The sequence below is a fragment of the Pseudorca crassidens genome, chromosome 10 (assembly GCF_039906515.1).
Source record: "Pseudorca crassidens isolate mPseCra1 chromosome 10, mPseCra1.hap1, whole genome shotgun sequence".
Classification (NCBI taxonomy): Eukaryota; Metazoa; Chordata; class Mammalia; order Artiodactyla; family Delphinidae; genus Pseudorca; species Pseudorca crassidens.
The window spans coordinates 84,720,477-84,739,945 of record NC_090305.1 but is presented as its reverse complement, the minus strand read 5'-3'; the positions used below and the strand labels follow the sequence as shown (position 1 = coordinate 84,739,945).

Below are 19,469 nucleotides of genomic sequence, written 5' to 3'. Positions count from 1 at the left end.
AAACATAAAACACGTATCTATAATCAGAGTATTATTTAGAGGAAAACAATCCTGTCTCTCTGATAATATACAAAACTTTTTTGTTCAGTCTTATTATAATAAGGCTATTAAGCAGGAAGAGACCCTATTGTGAATTATATTCCTAATGTCATTTATTATTTGTTTTTGTAGGCAAACAATCCTTGATCAGTAGATGTTTTTTGCTACCAATTTTAATTAACAGAAAGGAGTGTCTTGTTATTAAGGAGTCAAGTGTTTATAGATGAGACATTTTCATGCTGGCAAAAAGTTTGTTTCTTTAAATATGTTAAGTATATTCTTCACATTCTTATTTCAGTATTTTTTTACTCAGCAAATCCTTTTTCTTAGATAATACAAAGTAAATTTCAGGTAAGTCCACACGTGCATTCTGAACAAATGGAATTTGAAATGAAGAGTTACAGGTGTTTGTGCAAAGAGACATTAGCATTTTGAGAAGTAATCAGAGTGATCTATCAGCCATCAAGTCCTTCCTTGTATCTCTGTTTTTTGCCATCAAATTTTTGTTTGTAATTGTACGAACCACCCTTTATGACCCCAGGTACTAATATGATACTCGGTTTTATAAGTAGTGAAATAATAGTGATGATGGGGTTTTTTCGTTATTTGTTTCCTTGCTTGTTTTGTTTGGTTTTTTAGCTCAGGAAAAAGTACTATAAAATACTAAGAGTTGACAGTCCTCTATTCTTGTCTAACTTCCTGGGGGAGAATTCCTTAACATTCTCTATTACTCTCTCACACAGAGTCTTTTACACAGGAGTTGTGTCCTACTTATTTCAAGTGAGTCAGTTGATAAATGTGTTGTATCTTAGATTACAGGATGGCAGGGTCCCCCTGAGCATGAATTCCTTTCTGAGTGTACATTAAACTGCTTTTGAGATTATGGTAACATTTTACAGGTCTCAATTTAAGACTAAATTTCCTTTATTTTAGATTGCTGTAATCTTCTACAACCCTAATGTTAAGCAATAACATGTTGTCCAGTGAAGATTTACTTTACTTTTCAAGGTTCCTGATATTAATTCTAGAGATAATCAACACACTTAAAATATAAATGTGAGTCCACTGACATTATCTAGATCTTATTCTTCATCCCCAGAATGATGCGAAGTGCAAGAAGGCAATACCAAATAAGAATAGGAAACTCTGTACCCGGTAGTTACTTAAAGACAAGTTAAATTCATGAGTCGATTAGGAAGCCATAAATCATTGTAATCTTCTGTGGCATTGAACTTGAACATTGAACTAACAGATAACTTAATCAGATGTGAAATGATTATCTGAATAAAGGTGAGTAGGAAGGAGAGGTGATTATGGGTTGAAGACTTAGTGTAGGCACAATGAGCAGATTAGATTCTCGGAGGCAGGAGAAGTGTTGAAAGAGCAGAGGAGAACGAGTAAGACCTTTTAGACTGGATGCTCAAGCAGGAAAGGCCAGTAAAGAGATTGTTCACTTTGGAAAAAAGTGGAATGATAGGTAAGAAATTCAGTTAGGTGAGAAGGGGCCAAGCTATCCATTGTAGCACTGAAGGAGTGCCCATCTGGAATTATCCATCAAGCATCAAGAGTAGTGATAATGGTGGTGATAGTGGTGGTGGTGGTGGTATTTGTAATGGTCACCAGTTATTGAGCTCTTATTATGTGCCAGGCTCTTGTACTTTTTGTGGATTATTGTACTTGAAGACATTATTATTATCTATTTTATAGCCAAGGAAAGGAGGCTTAGAAGAGGTTCTTTACTCACCCCAAATCACAGAGCAAGTATGTTATAAAGGGAAAATTTGCACCCAGGTGATATTACACTGAAGTCTACATTCTTTAACATTTCCCAATATCACCTCTGTATAATAAGTATTTGTAGAGAGCAGAAGTTCAGAGGCACGACCCTACATTTTTAGAAGAGACATTGATAACTGGAGTCCATCCAAAGGAGGCTTCCTGGGGTGATAAAGAATCCTTGAATCCCTGGAAACAGAAAAGAGACATCAAGAAGATAATCTTGTTTGTGAGACAAAGTGAGAGATTTGGCTTTATATCCCTCTTTGTTCTTCTCTTCTTCAGTCTTGGTGGGCTGAGTTCCCTCAACATTATGTATTCTAGAGATTGAGGAATTACCTAGAAATGTCTAAGTGAATTGCAAGGTTATTTCAGATGGATGGGACTAGTTTTACCAGTGGCAAAAGAGTTCTCAAGTGTTGTCGTTCAGTGGTCTTTTTTGAATGAGACATCATTTGCTTTTATATTCCACTAAAGCAATCCTTGAAGATGCTGTACACACAAAAGAAAATCAGGGTACCCATAAATTCTGCAGCTGATTTCGAGTCAAACATATGGGATCCTTTGGAGACTTCATGAAGCAGAGGAAGAGGAGGAGAGGCTGGTGTCTGGGTAGCGTTGAAGTTAGTCCTGTTATTGGTCAGGACCTAAACAACAGAAACTCAGTGTTCCTTCTTTTCTAGAATACTAACTATTCTAATATGCCATTTAATAATTATGCTGTTTTAATAATGGCATTTTAGGGACAAAATCCCCTTTCAGTAAAGGAAGACATCTGTTCTAAGTTAGATTCTGATGTCAGAAATGTTAAAATTTCTAAAGGCTTTTTATCTTAGAATAGAGGACAAAGAAGGAAATTCTGCCCCAGTCTATACAAAATCTTGTAGGGCAAAAAAAGAGAGAGAGAGAGAGCACCAGGCAGCTTTTGGGGAAGGCAACATGATTTGTGGATATTTTGTCTCTAAGAGGTAAAGGAGGGATGGGGAAGACAGAATCAAAGACCAGGCATAGAAAGGGTCAAAATGAAGTTAGTGGGTATCAGAAGGAGGGATTTCTAGTGTCTGGATTAGATACTCTGATCAGTTTAGCATAATATCTGATAGAGGCTACATGAAATCATTCCTTAATGCCCACCCATTAACTATCACCAGATAAGACCAAATCCACCTTGACAGCCCAATGCAAGGAAATCTACCTTCTTCAGCCTAATAGGTCTGTCTCCAAAGGCACTGGCCACATTGCCCTACTTCCCATTTTCAGATCTGAAGGCTTCACCCTAAGGTGATGGGTGGCCTTATAAACTTCTGACTGCTGACCATCCCTCTTGGTGCAGATGAAGGAGCTTATTCAATGTAAACTTTTAATAAGATGCACAGATGCTAAAAAGTACATGGTCATATCCTTGTAGACATCATTGTAAGTAGGTGGTGAATAGCTATTAAATGGGAGTTTTACCATGTATGAAGAGATATTCTTAGTTGAGCTGTGGCTTTGAGATATCTTTTTTGCTCTCTGAAGATCAGGTTTACCACTGGATTATAAAATCAGTAAAGGCAGACTATGACGTTTTGGTCACCAAATTGCTCTATCCCCACATCTCAACATTGTAGAATCTTAGCAAAATTTTGTTGAATGTTCTTTCTTTTAATATCCCTGTCATACTTTATTGTTCTCCAAGGCTATCTAGGGGGAAAAATGAGTTTCAAACCTTAGTCTCTGAAAGTCAGTTGGAGCTAACAGGCACTCACTCCTGTTTTGTATTTACTTGTCTCATTTTTAGTAAACTTCTCCCTACCTTGAAGAAATGTACATACATTTAGACTGATTCATGTGCAGATCTTCAGTGCTTTAATTCTAAGAATTGGAAATGCTTCTCATTGAAGTATTCAGCTCCTCAGCATAACCCATTTTAATAATTTTCCAGTCCAGTTTGTGCCAAAAGATGCAGTTCATTTCTGACAGGGTCTCTATTAAAGTCTTTCAGTTTGCAGTTCTTTTTATCAATCTTCATTTATCCATAAAAGCCAAATTTGACCTAGATGTGTAATGACGGATGACAACACCTTGAGTTTCTAATCCCTGTTCTCCCAATGAATATTGCTGTATCATCTCTTCTTTTTATAGGTTAAAAGTTTACATAAACTTAGCACAGTGGAGTAAAAGCAACAGCCTAGCGCTGGTGGTGTTCACCGTGATTGGCACATATGGCTTGATTATACATTTAGTACATTTGTGCGGGAATGTTTCTCCAGGATTTCCTGAAAGGGTGATGCAGTTGATGTCATGAGAGATGAAGAGTTGTTTCCAAGGCCACATACCTAATTCAGGGCAGAGTACAGATCCAAGCCTCCTACCTGACTAGTAGTGAAATGTTTTATATGCTTGCTTCTTTGCTTGTTTGTTTTTTTATTGAAGGAGGATTATTTGGGGAAATATAAACAGGCTTTCTTTTAGCATGTGTCTGGAGTCATGTTGTACTATAGTAGAGAAGTCTGATGTACCCTCAAGGTGGCAAGACAGTGGGTCTCTGAATGTGGTGGATCATGTGCCATGTTGGATAAGAGTTTGGGCTTTATGGTCAGGTAGACCTGGATTGAAATTCCAGCTCAGATATCAAGTAGCTGTAGGATCTTGGGCAAGTTACTAACCTCCATGCCCTGCAGCATCCACACCTGAACTTGTTATGAGGATAAAAGGACCTAATACCTATGACATGCTTAGTATATACGTGACACAGTCATGCTCTTAATGAAAAGTTAACTATTCTTAATATTACTTGTTTACCTGGTTATTGATAAAACTCATATGTGCCTGAAGGTGAAACTAGGGTTACGGCAATGGAACAGGGCAAAATGATAACCATGTTTCTTGTTAATTTCTAGTTTGGAACATACAACAAGCATGTGTATATGTGTATATCTTTGCTTGTTTAGTTTTTACTATATCATCCTGCCTAGAGGAGGATTTTTTTTAGCATAAAAAGAGCTCTTTAGCATGTATGTAGGTCATGTTGTAGCATAGTAGTAGACTGGGTGGTACCCTTGAGGTTCCCCTTATTGAAGAAATTTACAGAGAAAGGTCAGTAGTTTTACTTTGTGGTGCATGGATTTCCTTAAGTCAATAGCAAGGAAATATTTTACTATTTCCTACCCTATCCTGTACTCATATCCCTCTCACTTTCTTTTTTATTCTATCACCTCTCCTGAAGCCAAAGGTGAAAACTTCAGATAATTTGCCTATAGACAGTCTAATTTATTTTGGAAAACATTGTTCTAGACTGGTGTCTTCCTCACTTCCATTTATGGTACAATGCACTGTTACAAAAGAAAATCTCAAATAATTTGTAAGTCAGTATATTTCAGTAAGGTCATTCCATTGTTTTGCATGCTTTCTAGGTAAGGTACCCCAGTTACAATGAATGCCTGGCCTTGCATTGGGCTGGCTGTAAGTCTCCTTGGACTAAATCCAATTCCATTTTCCTTTTTCTACCCCATTGCATTTCCCCAAATTTTCATCTTAATTTGTGATTTTAAGCAGGTATTTCATGGAAGCAGCTGTATGTAGTGGTTAAAGCTCTTGTAGTCAAACCAACCCATGTTGAAACCCTATCTGACCACTAACTATCTGCTGAGCGTTGCAAGTTATTTCACCATTCTGAGCCTCAGTTCTCCTGTCTCTACAAATAATGGTAATAAGTCATAACTCGTAGGAGTTTGGTAAAGATTGAATGAATTATTTGTTGACTAAACAGTGCCTAGCAGTAATGGCGATTACGGAGTACTTATCATTTGCAAGGTAATAGGCTTTGTGTTTTACTTGAATTACCTCATTTAGTCCTGGCACCAACCCTGCAAGGTGGGTATTATTATTATTATCCTCATTTTATAGATGAAGAAACTGACGTCCAAAGAAGTTAACTAGTTCACATAACTTGCAACTGATAGAGCCAGTACTTATGGGTCAGAGGTCAGAATCAGAACCGCATGGGTGGAATTTTACAGCACCTCAAAGTCAGGATCATATGTTGTTTTTCTTTGTATCTTGACTCCTCTTTTTGACCTCAGAAACCAAAACAACATTTTGCTGTGTGTTGGATTCACAATATGAGGATTAAAGAATAATTTTCAAACATTTGCAGCCGAGACAATGGAATAGGCCAGCTTGCAAAAGACGAAGCTCCCTGTCTTTGAAAAGTTTCAAGCTGCTGTTGGCTGACCTCTCAGGTCCTGTCCGCTTCTAAGATTTTATGGTTCATTAATCTCCTTGGCATGTCCACATTACATAAGGTGCCTTTCCCTGCTGCAGGACAGAGGAAGATTACCTGTCTGTGGTTTATATGTTAAATTGTTCCGCCTTCACTCTTAAAAATTAAAATCTCCTACACAGGATCCTGCCAACAATTATTGTCTGAGCTCTATTAAAGAATCCGATTCTCATTTCTACTCCTATTTTTAGTTTTGAGAAGCTGGTTCAGTTCCTTGTTAAAAAGTACTCTAAGCATCATGTAGCACCATTATTAAGAAATGTATTATACAGTATGAATGGACTGCTAGATGAATTTATGTGAATTATTCCATGTTTGGGAAGGAACCATTAGGTACTCGTTCTAAATAAAATTCTTTAAGGTAAGGAAATTGCAAATGTACAGTTTTTCCACCCCTTCTCAAAACCTTTGGCGTCGTCTGGGCAGCTAGCAATGATGATTGCCCTGAAGGTGAGATCACTGTGGCACTTTCTAGGTATTCCAGATCTTTAATTATTTTTAATGTCAGTGCCAAATGAAACATTTATGGAAAAGCTCACAGTTAAGCCAAGTAGGTTGAAAATTTATGCTTACATTGGTGAAATGTCAAACATTATATGGCAGTACTATTTTTTTTTTTTGGAGACAACAATTCTCTTTTCCCCAATTTTTCATGACTCATCTTTTCTTAACTCATCTTTCTTACAGTTTGAAACTTCATCTTTAGAGAATCAAAAAAGCTTTCTTCATCATTTTTTTCTCCAATTCACAAGAGCTCCACTTTTAAGTGGAAGAAATAATGTTAGTTTTTACACAGGGATTGATTATAAATTCCTTCTCCATGTTGAATTATACTGGCCTCTAGTGGTTACCTGTCACAATTATGTTTCATATTGCTCTTGCCTTAACTCAGTTATTGTAACACTATACCATATATTTTAATAATTTTTGAGAATCTGTATTGAGCAGCACAATCAGAGTTGTCAGAGGTTTGAAGTAGATTTCATCATGAAATTGGTTAAACTTTATGTACCTTGTGCATCTATAAAGACAGCCATTTGGGACTACAGCATAAAACTGGGCTGGAATTCCTATTCTCACACCTGCCTGGGCAGAAATTACAATCCTCCCAGCTGATAAGAACTTTGGGGTGAAGCTAGATGACAGGGTGTGAAAGGAAACCTTACAGATCACACTGTGAGGCAGAAATGTCAGCTTACTGGGGGCACACAAGAAATGGGAGATGACCTTAACAAGTCTGGAGCACCTTAGAAGACTATCCCAGGGTTTCTGGACTGAAAACTTGGACATGATTTTTTTCAGAATAATCTTAAAAATAAAAAGAAATTTAAAAAGAGGCACTTCAGGGCATTTATAAAAATGTGTCTGTCAATCAAGGAGATTCCCCTTTGGTACAACATGAACAGTCATTAAGTAGATTCAAGATTACCCTTTGGATCTAGCACATAGGAAAGTACACATTCAAGAAATAAACTCATGCTGAGGGACTGTGTGAGATGGATGAAGTGGGCTTCCACAAACAAAGGGATTTTTGTCCAGATGTTTCAGAGAATAAAGAGCAGTTGCAGATGTAGGGTAGAGAGAAAGAAACTCTAATATATCAGAAAGCAAATGCTTATCTAAACTATGTGGATTCAGGTAGTGTGTGTGCAGGTCTGGCCTTACCAGGTGCTGTTCACTTCCTGAAAAGCTATGTGGATCTTATGTGATTTGAGAGCTTCTTTTTCCTTCTGTACATTTTTTCTTGTTTGTAAAGCCATCCTACACCTACTCCCTTGGGGTGTATTTTATTGTTGACCATTAATGGCTCAGTGACACAGTTTATTGACAAAACAGAATAGTGTGACTTTTGAGATAAATGTGAGGCCACTACTTGCAGCTGGGTCATTGGAGTTTCATGGAAGTTAAACATCATCTTTTGTCCAAGGCTGCAGACCTACATTTTTACTTATTAACCATCTTTTCAGGTTTGTCTCCCTGTTACTTGTGTTCCTTTAGGCAGACTGGGAGGCCGCATGGGGATTCGGACTTACTGAGCCTGTCTTTCATTATGCTGAAAATAAGAATTGCAAGTCACCTTCTAGACGGGCCTTCCTTAGTTTTCGTTTGCAGCTAATAAACCAAATGAAGTCATTTCAGTGCTGAGAAGCTCATTTTCACCTGACAAGCTATCATTTGTCATTTATAATGGACAGAACCCAAGATACTAAAGGATTTTGGCTTGTTTTCCTTTTCTGGCCTTTGCCTTGGGTGTAGATTCAGACAGTTAATGAGCAGTAATTTCTGATTTGTAGGTGCTAGCCATCTCCCAGAAAGAACAAGAGAAAGTGTTTGAAAATATTCATTAAATGGCTTAAACTGAGTGTTCAGATTTTTCCATTTATTTTATTGTTTAATTCATGTCCATGGATATGTGGTAGAGAGAGGAAAACTAAACTAAAATTAAGCTTCCAGTTGTAGAATCTGTTTCAGCCTCCAAAGAACGGATTTTCTCACATTGAAGCTGAGTTGGTCAAAATAGGATGTTATCAGTCTTGCTATGAAATTATGGCTCACTCAACTCAGTATATGGAGGAAAGTTTATTTACAAAGAAATTGATAATGAGAGGGGGGGTAGCGGGTATGCAAACCATAAGAGAAAGTACAAGAGCCTGGGGCAAGTCTGAAATGAAGACTTTCTCCACCTTTTGTGAAGGGACACAGCCACTCAAGACAACCTTGCTGGGAAGGACCTGGAGGAATAGAAACACCCCAACTTCCCTTTCCTCTTGCCAAGGCTTCGCGGATGCCAGCCGGGGAAAGGAGCCCATTGATGCAGCCCCTGGAGTCAGCCTTCCGGGACCCAGAGGAGCAGGGTGGGAATGCAGACTTACAGCACAGATAGGTCCCAAAGGACATCCTTTGATTGTCTGTTGAGTGTGTGCCTCAGGAGGTAGAGTGTTCTGAATCCTTTTGTAAAGGGAGTCTAACAACTTGAGAACTCCACTGAGGTCTGCAAAAGGTTAACCAGGGATGGGAGATAATCAGTGATTTAGACACTGAGGTACAAAGAGTTTGGTTAAATTTCATTCCTATCAGGCTGTGGGGAGTGCTTTGCCAATGTAGTTTTTAATTTGCTCCAGATATGGTATTCAGACATTTGCTGAACAGCTAAATAAATATATCAAACTTCCACACAACAGATTACAGTGAGGTCAGACAGTGATATCAGTAATTTTAAAATATTGTCTACAGCAGAGCTGCTTTTTGGTGACAGTGACATCTGATGCTGCTAGTAGATGTAGAATGAATTCTGTAGATTTTCCTCTCCTCCTGATTTTAAATATTACCAGGCAACCGTCCTGCCCAGACATTTTAGAAGAGCCCTAATTCAGATGGGATATTGATTTTTAATAATTTCAGATATTTTAAGTGGTACCTTTTTTGGACTTTTCATTGGTTTATGTGTTTTGCCTGAATTAATTCACCTGAATTTAAAATTTTGATGCTAAAGAATATTACCTTCAATGACAGTTTTGGAATTTAAGATTCTGGGTGTAAGGTTTGGGGTTGGAGGTCATTTTACTGGGATGAATGAAGGGTGGGACTTCAGGAAATAAATTGGAAGCTTGTTCTTACAAAGAAATATGGCAGTAAACTGATTTTCCCAAATATACTGATGAGATCCGTTATGAAAAGAAACATATGTATGTGTTTTAAAAATTATTTTACTTAAAAGAATTTTAACATAAATTTTAGTGTGTAATAAATAGCTTATAACTTATTGAGATCTTAGCTGGAAGCTTATATTTTTACTTTTCCCAGTCACATATTTTTTCATTAGGGGTTTTGATAAGAATCTTTGTCAACCCCTTGTTCTTCCAGAAAACTAAATGATCAGATAGATTTGAACAGATGTCTGGGGGCATCACAGGATCATTACATGCCACCTTCATCTTACATAGACTTGTTATTTACAGAAACAGTGGGTTTTGCGATTAACTAAATTTATGTTCATTTCTCTGTGGTGTGAAGTGTGAATCTGTGTGGTCCTAAGTTTTGGCTCTGTCTGCCTAGCTAATTTTTTTCTTTAATTGATGTCAGTCACGTAGAAAGGCAAAAAAATCACCCATAGAAACATTTTTTTCCTTCTCTGTAGGAACAGTTACCCTGTGGAGATTATTATGTTACAACAGTAGACAGATAGACATCCTGTTTATAGATTAATAAATGGGTTCTTCACCAAGTTGCCAATTTTATGGGTGTTCTCTGTATTAACTCTCCAACTAATGATGATGGAGTATACATATTCACATTCATCAAGATGACATAAGTCTGAGATGATTGGACAAAATACTGCTCAGAAAGAATGTGCCAATAAATATTCTTAATCTACACCAATGTAGCTTCCATTACAAATAAAATATAGATATTGCATTATGAGCAATGAGTGTCCTGCCTTGAAAACAATTATCTGTTAAGCTGGGAAGGCAGTTTTGTAACCAAAATATTTCTTAACAGTCAATTTTAATAGCTCATTTCTTAAGTGAGCTCTCTCTCTGTCTCTGTCTCTCACTGTCTCTGTCTCTCTCTTTCCTGAAGTCTTTTGAGGCTTCCAGTGAAAGCATAGAACCAAAATCCCCTTGCTCTGTTTTTTCTTTTAGCTTCAAATGGCTCTGTGGCCAAATTACACATCATAGTAGTTTTTGCAAGAGCTATTTTAAACACAGGGCACTCAAAAAGAACCTTGCATTTGCCATTCTAAATGCTCAAGTGGTTTTTGTAATCCTGGCAATGGTTCTGATTCTCAGTTCAAAAGGATTTGGAAAATGTCTCTGTAAAAAGATAAAAAACATGTCTGTGCAGTTCCCTTGAATCTCTGTGTTCTTTGGTCCTTTTAATTTCTTGTCTCCTGTACCTACTTTTAATGCCAAACAGTATTTCCATCTTTAGATGTTACCTTCTCCTGAAAATCCTGTTAATAGTTGACTTTAACCACCACCACCATGTTTACTGACAACTGGGGAAGCATTTGTGTCCCACACTTTGACTGGCCGAGGCATTCACGGTTGCTGTTGTTGATTATAAAAGCCTTCCGGGGGCTTCCCTGGTGGCGCAGTGGTTGAGGGTCCGCCTGCCGATGCAGGGGACGCGGGTTCGTGCCCCGGTCTGGGAGGATCCCACGGGCCGCCATGGCCGCTGTGTTTGCGCGTCCGGAGCCTGTGCTCCGCAGCGGGAGAGGCCACAGCGGTGAGAGGCCCGCGTACCGCAAAAAAAAAAAAAAAAGCCTTCCAGTTTTACAGATACTTATAAATATAATCTAAATAGTGCAATGATTGGCATCTTTGGGGAGAAGGACCCTAGATTCCTGTGTCACCTAACCACCCAATATACCAGCTCCTGAACACTTTTCTTGACAGTTCTCTGGGGATCAAATTTTCCACCCTTTGACTCTTCTGCAAAAGATGACTAAAGTTGGGTATTCTAAGTTAGAACACAGATCCTCTGCTAAAGCTCTCATAAGCTAGAATCCATACTATTTGACCAGATTATTTTTTTCATGAAGCACTATATAAGCCTAATGCCTCATAGAATACACTTTAGAAAGCTTTGACTTAAGGAAATAGGCACTCGTCTTGGGAGCAAGTATGGCTTTATAATTTATATGGTTCAGTATGCATAGTATCTTTTAACCTGTTAGAATAAACCAGTATTCATAATGGAAGGTGCCTTGGTCCTATCTAGTGCTGGAAGTGCATATTCAATTTTTTAAAATTTTAATATACCTAAACATGCATAGTTAATGAGATTGTTAGTGATCATGCTGGATGTGCATTGGGTTTTCTGACTGTCTGATATTTTCTTTGTGTTGAATAAAAGCCATTAAAAGAGGAAATTGTTGACAGACTAAATCTTTAAGTACTAATTATCAAAATATGTGTTAGGTAACTCCAAAGTTAGGAAGACAAATCTATAACACACTTGCTTTGACTCTTTCCTCCACTACAATAGCAGGCATTGTTAATAGGTCACAGAACTCTCTGAACCAGGACGTGACTCCATCATTAGTCTCAACGCAGCACTTTGAATAGCCGCTCACACAGTTACCATACCTCCCACTGGCCATTCCATGGTCTGATATTTAAAATCTGTATCAACAGTGATGTCTCTAATGGCATAATTCTCCATTCGAATTTTCCTGATCATAAAAATAGAAATAATAGCTTTGGCAAAGGGATAAATTTCAACGCATCAGAAAGGGGAAAAGGGGGGCTTACCAGTCTGCAGAGAGGGGTCTTATAAGGACATCTGTCCCAGTTCAGGAGGGACTCTGGGTTTTGGACTAGCTCTTATAGCATCATGACCCCTCCATAGTCCTGTCTAAGTAGGGATTGCAAACCACAAACTCTGGACAACTCTTTTATCAGTAAACAGGGAACATTTTGGGTTGTAAAGAACCAAAACCATTGGTCCACAAAACTACAAAAGATATCTTACCTCTGGTCCATCTTAATTGAGCAGTGAGATTTGAAAACAAGAAATAGTTGGACACCAGAATATAGAACTCAGGACTGTGCCCTTGAAGCTTGGAAATAAAACCAAAATAGAACTGGGGCTCTTGATTAGTCATAGAAGTGACTGAAAGACAGTAGGAGGGAGTGGAAAGACCATGGACTTTGAAGTAAGACTGACTTGGTCCAAATCCTCACTCCACTGCTTAATATCTGTGTGCCCTTGGACAACTTATTTAAGCTCCTTGAGTCTCAGCTTACTTGCCAGGGAAGGTTGTAGTTCATCACTCTTAGCACCTAGGAAAATTAACATTCAATAAATGCTAATCCTCCATACCATTTTACTTATTCTAGTGAGGAGAAGATTGCAGGATACACGTATGGTGAAGAATTCGGGAATAAGTAAATAGAACAAGGCTGATTTAGACACATTTTCCTTGTTTCACCCTGGGTGGTCTCAGAGGTCAACCTTAATGGAAACTTGGCTCTCCAACAAAATATTGTTCATCCATCAGATGTCATTTCCATGCTATCAGTTTTGGGATAACAGATAGATATTCCAAAGTTGGAATAAAATGGTTGGGTGTTTATCTTGATTAATGAAAAATGCTGAAATGTTGTTTGGGATTAAGAGTGATGTTTAAGATATTTCCTTTTCTGAGCTTTTCAGGTTGGATTGTTTGCTCATTAAAAGCATTTCTTCCTTGGAAGACACTAAAAGGGCAGAGTGGGCAGGTGTTTTTCAAGAAATACTGCTGTTCTCATATCATTTGTAAATCTGGACATCATTTGCTTTAACCCAAGGATCCTAGGGCTTGATTTCATACAAAAGAAAATAATTTCAAACTTCAAGACTAAACAGAAAGTAGAAAAGCAAGCTGTAGAAGCTCACTCAGGTTTCAGCAAAAGGCAAATCTGGTCCCAAGTGGACTGATCTGACGGCTTATTTGTAAGATTACAGCAAATCCCAAGATTGAATGCCTCACCTGAATCACTTCCTTATTGACTGAATCCATTTAGACTCCCCTCTAATTTAGCAGAGTGTTTTTATTAAAGCCAGGCATACAAACATCAATTTCCCAAGCTGCATCTAATTTCCTTCACCATTTATTTTCCTTCCTTGGCCGCCAATGGATTAGAAGACATGATTAGAATTCAGCAGGAAAATAAAAACAACCACAAAAAAGAGAAAAACAGTTCCACAAAAACAGATGCTTAAATAAGAGCAACAACTTTCAGAATTAAAATAACTTGTGATTAAAAGAAAGTCCTTATCTTGCCTAATGTAAACATGCTTGCTTGATTTTTATCAGCAGTGCCTACTGCACTGGGACTAAATTAGCAACCTGAACTGGAAGAAGCAGACAAAACGCAGTAGTTGCACTTACTATGCTTAATGTATACACTACAGTGTGTTTTAAATGCAGTATAGTACTTAACTATTTGCAATAATCATTTCAAAATGGCAGGCTTATTGCTGAAGTCTTTCTATTTGTTCGTTTCCAGCCAGTGTCAGGGAGAGAAAAAGAATAAAGCAAAGGCATTCAAGGCATTTTATGAACTTGTTAAAGGTACAGGTTTGTTCCAAAGGAATGATATTCATGTTGGAATGGACACATTTATTTAATCAGCCATCGCTACAGCCTAGGTACATTAATGCTGTTGGTGAGAGCAAGAAAATGGTCCAACAAAGGAAGAGAACTTAAAATCTGAAAACTCACTATCAAAGAAATATCAAATGATGCAAAGGAGGAGTGATGGTTGCACTGAATTTGAGGATAGCCATCAGTCAAATTGTGTCGGTGTCAGGGGGTGGCAAACTATGGCCCATGGGCAAAATCTGGCGTCCCACTTGTTTATGCAAATAAAGTTTTATTGAAACACAGTCTGCTTATTCATTTAAATATTGTCTGTGACCGCTCTAATTTTGCAAGAGCAGAGTTGAGTGGCTGGAACAGAGACTGGCCCTCAAAGCCGACTAGCCCTTAACAGAACAAGTTTGCTAACCCCTCATGTATGTCAGCAGCGCCTCTACGATCACCCAGCTGTTCCAGACAGCCCTGCATGTGGTATGGTAAAACAAACCCTGGTTGAAACTATGACTCCTTAATAGCTAAGAAACCCTGAACGCTCAGAGCCTCAGTCTATCCATGAAATAGAGGTTATAAAACCTGTCTTATAAACTTAATGTGAGTGTACTGTGGGTGATGCTGAATAAATGATAGTTTCCTGGCCAGATGCCCTGAAGTCTTTACAGGTGTCTAGAAATCAAAGGCTTTTCAATCCCCTACTCATGGCATTTGCTCTGTAAGACTGATTTGGTTCCTGCTGCTGTGGTCCATCTCATTTCCCACCACTTCACTTTGCAAGCCCCAGCCTCCTGTTACTCCTCCAGGTTCAGTTCAGTTTCTCAAAGGCACCAAGTTCTCTTCTGCCCCCTTGACCTTTGCCCATGGTGTTCTCTTGTCTCAAAGTACTTACTCTTCATTCCTCTCATACTCTACCTGGCCTCTTCTAGACTGTCCTTCAGATCCTACGCTAAATGTCACTGCGTACACGAGGCCCTCCCTGACCACCCAGTGTAACATGAGTCCTGTCCTATGATCTCAAAATACCCAAAGTCTCCCTCCCCTTCATAACCGATATCATGGTTTACGATTTCAGATAATGGATACAGAACATTTTTTGGTCTGTTTTAGAAAAGTCTTTCTTGTCAGCCTCAATGGTTAAAAGAGTGCCTAGCACAGAGTAGGCTTTCAAGAACATATTGTTTCATTCAGCAATCTGTCAATATTTGCCTGTCATTAAAAGGAGTCAGGATAACCTTAAAGAAAAAAAAAAACTGAAGTTTTGATTCTGATCATATACTAGCTGCATAACTTGGTACAAGTCACTTTTACCTCTCTGAGCCTCACTTTTCTCATCTGTAAAATGGGATAGGTGTTACCTACCTCACATGTTTACGGCAGAATCCGCTCTGGTAATGAATGAGAAAATAACTAAGCAAAGTACGTACTGTGGGACCTCAATAGGTTTGCTGGCTCCAAAAGATATTTGATGGTAAAGCTGTAGCCCCAGTGATTCTCCAGATCTTTGGTACTCTCAGTTTTCTTATCTGTAAAATGGGGATAAAAATTATATCCATCTCATATACTACTTATGTGTTAAATGTGTTAATATATGTAAAAAAGAATACTGCCAACCACCTGATAGATACCTAGTAAACATTAGCTATTGTTGTATTTGTGATTATTGTTAATCTTTCAATTCTTAAAGATTATGAACACTTTTCTGGGGAAAGTACACATTCTAAAAAAATTCTGTAAATAGTTGCAAAGAGTTCACAATTCCCCTGTGCTATCTCTATATGCTGCAAGTTACCCTTTGCCATTATCTGCCTTTGAGGCCAAATTCTAAAGAAGCAGCTTAGTCGAGGACTTACCTAAAATTATGTCCCAAAATTGTGTGTGTGTGAACTTATCTGACTGAGCTTGCCTAACGTTCATTAGATTCTGAAAAGGATTACGTTCCCCAAAAAGGGTTTTAGTTGGGATTTTTGTTTGTTCCTTTAAGGTTGAGAGGAGCTTGATAAATACCAAAGGCTGTAGCTTTTCTTCTTTGGAAGTTCATTCTTTACTTTTAATTGTGGACGGACATCTGCAGCCAGAGTGTATTTTGCAAAGCCAAATACACGTAGACATTTGAAAAACCTGCATTTGGACTGCCCGGCCACCTGCACAGCTGCCAACAGCTGCCACCACAGACTCCTCCTTGGGAGTAGCTGTCTGGGGTCCAGGGACCTGTGCAGTAGATCTGACTCCATAACTGCCTTGCTAGATGATCTTTCCTTTTGTGAAACAGTAAATAGCAGCCCTTGTTATCCTCAGCCGAGAATGTAGAAAAGCTCCTGAAAGCACCTAGGAATCTTCTGGGAGAGTTTCGGATTCGGAAATAGACCTAGCACTGACTTCTTAAAAATATGCCCGTTGCCGAGGGGAAGAAAAAGACTATTAAAAAGTTTCTATTGGTATTGTCAGGGAGCAGCAATTAGGGGTTGTAATAATAAATGAACACATGAGGCACACATTGAAAATTTGACATGCTTTATAAGCGCGAAGTAATAATAATGATGTCACAAGGCTTTCATTTTCAAACTGTCTTAATTTCATTCTCAGTTTGAGATTGCAGATTACAGTAGTTAATAATTGGCCCAGAGTGAAACCTTAAATCAGATTTCCATTAAAGTGCGTGACTGCAACAAATTACTTTACAGAAGGAGAGAATGGCATTGTCTCTGGTGGTGTGGGGTCTTCCCATCACTCCTGGTGGTGATTTCTTCTTGGTGCTCAGTGATACGCCACATGTCCTAAATGATCCCATGTCCCTGAGCTACACAGCGTGTGTACTTCTGTGTCTTGCTGCTCTTGTAAAAATTCTAACTTCTTTGTTAGTATCAAACTCTTTTTCTCCTCTCTCTCTCTCTCTCTCTCTCTGTCTCTGTGTCACATTCTCTTATGCTCCCTCTCTCACTGCTGGTCTTTCTCACTGTCTCTCATGCTCTCAGATGGTTGCTCTGTATTTCTCATCTCATGTTTGCTCATGCATTCACTCTTCTCTCTGTCCCTGTCTCCCTTTCCCATCACTCCCCCTCTACCCCTGAGGGAGACTTTCAAAGCTTGTCTTCACCCAGCTCTGGGAAAGCAAGGAATAAGGCAAAAGAACCAAGTTCCCATCCCTGGCCTCTAGTGCCTGCCACTGTTTACCTCATCTGGATTTCCTCAGGTTACTTCCCCATTCAGCCTGTAGGTCCTGAATGAACTAACTTGGGTGACAGCTCTGCCTTCATCCTGGCTGCCCTCTTTTACCTAAGTTCCTGTTCGCTCTTTCTCTTTGTCACCTGGAACATCACTTCTTCCAAAAGGCCCCTCTCGCTACAGCAGTCTGTACCACTAGTGTTGCCCTGGTCTTAGCTCCGTGAGACTAAGGAGCCAGGATTGTAATTGCCAGTTTGCTGGTCTGCCTCAAACTTGTCTTTGAACTCTTTGAGGGCAGTGATGACATCTTATTCATCTCCATCTCCCAAGCACTAAACTCTGTACCTGGTTTGGGAGATGGCCATTAAGTGTCTATTGAAATTAATTTCATTCACTCTTGAAACCATTATTTATTAGGTGATTACACTATGTCATGGATTATGCTAGCTGCTTATAAAAAAAACTCCTGTTGTAGAGGAGCGCAAAGGTGACCCACCCAGGGTGTTGTATCTTGGGCATGGGGATATAGGGTGAGAGGTGAATATACTGCATTGGAGAACAGTTGTCCTTTTTTCAGCACACCTATCAAAGCCACCTATTCATCCACCATTGGAAAAGAGAGCTTTTCCTTGGGTTCAGTACCAGTTGAAGTGGTTGGCTCACTTTTAGGTACACATTGTTGTATGAAGAGTATCTGTATTTGTCAGATGCTTGTTAAACACAATGAGATAACTGACATGAAGGACTCATGGGAACTGATACTAAATGAGGCAATACCAGAATCACAGCTCATATCTGACTCTTGCTCCAGGGTATACATCTACTGAGAAGCGTTGGATCACAGGGCCAGGGGCATCTTCCTGCCTCTTGTGCCTCACTCCTGCCTATGTGGATGACTTCACATATGTTTGCTGTGTGTGGTGTGCCTACTCTATAGAACAATCATACTGTTTTAGATGGATTAAAGAGAATAATTCACCCTAACTTGATGACACAGAAAAGCTTCACTGAGAAGCTGTTGACATCTGAACTCATCCCTAAGGAATGTGCAGGTTGCACCATGGCAGAGGTATAGAGGAGCCACTATGTACTTTACTAGAAAGCTTAGTTCTTCTACAAAAACTGAATGAGCCTCAGCTCTTTCTGAGTTTCTCTCTTGGACCCTGTGGAGTCATTATTGCTCTTGAGTGGTTTTTGTCTTCCATTGTTCTGGCAAGCTCCTCTCCATCCCGCAGCTATTTGAAAACTACTGCTGTACCAGGCCTCAATACTAACAGCATTTAATAGCCATCATTAGAAAGCAAGCTTCTGCTTACCAGTCAGCCTGCTGTGAATGGTAATGGGAGATTTCTTTTTTGGGAGTAGCTCCAGTGTCTAATTGGTTTGGAAAATATTGCTCATTTATTTTATTCTTAAAACATTACCTTTTTACTGAACTTTAATAAGTTTCTGTTTCTGTTACATTCAAATTCAACATAGCTGCAGTCTACTGAAAGGTTTTCTTCTTATACTTGCTGTCTAGGTAACCTGTCCACTTTCACCATAGCTTGTTGAAATAAATGCATGTGTAAATATCCATTAGGTACCTTACAGGCATGTAATAAGCATCTCACACGTCTTATTTAGGCCTTTCAACAAGTTTATGGACTAGGTACTATTATTCCCATTTTATAGGTGAGGAAACCACGTTCGAGGCAGGGTGGGGCCCTTGCCCAAGATTCCAGCTCTAGCAGCTGGCATGAATGAAGAATCAGTAGGCAATCTAGAGCCTGACTTTGAGCCTTACCACTGCTACTTGTTAGCTATGTCACACTGGGACACATCATGTGAATTTTCTGAATGGCTTTATCAGCTATAGAGGGCTAACCATCACTGTACTTACTGTACTGTAATGCAGGGATCAAAATTAAAAATGAGGATTCATGTAATGGCACTTTTTAAAGAGTTAAGTGCTGAACAAATGTAAGGTATCCTTTTCTCACATATTTTGTGTAGTTAATTTAGCATATTGAAATAATGGGATTTAAAAATGGCATGCAGCACACACATATATGCTTTGCAATTAGTGTAGCATAATTTAATTGTGACTCCATTGTTGGAATTTTGATGCCTCCAGCTTGATGAATAGCCATTATCTGTGGGTGT

At 38.9% G+C, this 19,469-nt stretch overlaps 1 protein-coding gene across 6 annotated transcripts in view; it reads left to right on the top strand.

Annotated features, from left to right (window-relative positions):
- Positions 1-19,469, top strand: part of SUCLG2 (succinate-CoA ligase GDP-forming subunit beta) — a 310,821-nt gene that overhangs the window by 214,621 nt on the left and 76,731 nt on the right. The window lies entirely within an intron of this gene.